The sequence below is a fragment of the Chinchilla lanigera genome, unplaced genomic scaffold (assembly GCF_000276665.1).
Source record: "Chinchilla lanigera isolate Chin_1 unplaced genomic scaffold, ChiLan1.0 scaffold00123, whole genome shotgun sequence".
NCBI lineage: Eukaryota > Metazoa > Chordata > Mammalia > Rodentia > Chinchillidae > Chinchilla > Chinchilla lanigera.
Window position 1 is genome coordinate 142,184 of NW_004955524.1, and position 1,869 is coordinate 144,052.

Sequence of the window (1,869 nt, forward strand, 5' to 3'; positions counted from 1 at the left end):
GACCTGACTCAGGTTGCACTGGTGCGACAATCCCGGTCCAGTGGGCCTATGTCTCCAGGCAGTTTAGGGTACAGGCATGATTGGGACACAAACTGCAGGGTCTACAGTTTGTGAACCACCTGAATCCATGTCTCCAGTCAGTTCAGGACTCATACAGGAATCAAATGCAGCCCAGATGGGTATCAATCACAGACTTCCCTAGCCTTGGACTCGCTAGAGGGTCTGGGCAGAGGCAAAGCACAGACTCGAATCCACAGGCCCTGTAGCTCCCTGAGTACTTTCTCTCTCGGTGCAGGGTGTGCAGGGCTCAGAGAGCCTGCTCGCCCAGCCCCCAGCCAGAGAAGTCCCTGGGGCCTCTCAGTCCAGACCTCCTCTCTGCTGCTTCAGTGACTCAGCCTATAATGTCTGCGGGGTCCTTGTTCGTGTGTTCTGCCCTCAGGGATTAGATGGGAAATACGTGGCTCTCTCCACACCTTTCAGCTGGGAATCGTGATGGTGTGGGTTGAGCACAGACTCAAACCCATGAGCCCTGCCACTCCTGGAGTACTTGCTGTCTCGGCGCAGGGTGGGCAGGGCTCAGAGAGCTGTCTAATGTATTTTAATTAAGAGTATGATCTCAAGGTCCATCCATTTACATAGAAAACTCTGAAGTCTGTCTTTTTATGGCATAGTAGTACTCTTTTTTATAAAAAATACAACCTGATGAAAATACCAATAATATACTTTACAGAATTTGAGAAAATAATCTTAAAATTCATTTGGAACCAGAAGGGACCTATAATAACAAAAACAATTCTGGGCTAAAAAGACAAGGCAACGATCATTACAATCCCTGCTTGCAAATTACATTACAAAACTCCCATGATGAAAAACAGCATGGTACTGGCCAAAAAACAGACCTGGAGATTGATGGAACAGTTTATAAAATGCAGAAACAACTCCAAACACACTCAACCACTTTATCTTTGACAAAGGGACCAAACTCCTTCACTGGAACAAAGATCACTTTCTTAATAAATAATGTCAGGAAAACTGGCTTTCCACATGCTGAAGATAAAACCTAGACTCATATCTCTCTTCATGCACTAAACTAAAAAGTGGATCAAAATCCAAATATTAAAACAGAAACACTAAATGCACTGGAAGAGAGAATAGGTAGAACTTTGGAGTACAGAGTTGTAGGCAAAGACTTTTTGAACCAAACCTTGATAATGGGAAATACTAGAAAGAATCAACAAGTGGGATCTCATCATATTAAAATGATTTTGCACAGCAAAAGAAACCATTAACACGCACAGGGAGCCGCGGGTGGGGAGCGCCAATCTTCAGGCTTGCTAGCTTCCTGCCTGGTGGCTCCCGGAGGGTGGGCCCCCAGCGCACGGGGAGCCTCGGGCAGGGAGCGCCAGTCTTTGGGGTCTTCGGACTGGCAACTCACTCCCAACCTCGTCGTTCCCCGAAAGGAGGGCTTCCGGCACAGAGGGAGCCACGGATGGGGAGCGCCAGTCTTCTGGCTGGCTAGCTTCTTGCCTGGTGGCTCCCAGAGGGTGGGCCCCCAGTGCACAAGGAGCCTCGTGCGGGGAGCGCTGGTCTTTGGACTGGCAACTCACTCCTGACCTCGTCGTTCCCCAGAAGGAGGGCTTCTGGCGCACAGGGAGCCACGGGTAGGGAGCGCCAGTCTTCCGGCTGGCTAGCTTCCTGCCTGGTGGCTCCCGGAGGGGGGGCCCCCAGCACATGGGGAGCCATGCGGCAGCGAGCACTGTTGTGCACCAGCCCTTAGGCCAGCCGCCACCGCTCAATTGAGATCTATCATGACACAGAGAAACAGTGACACAATTGGCCCACCATGCACCGACTGCAGTTGCCCACCCA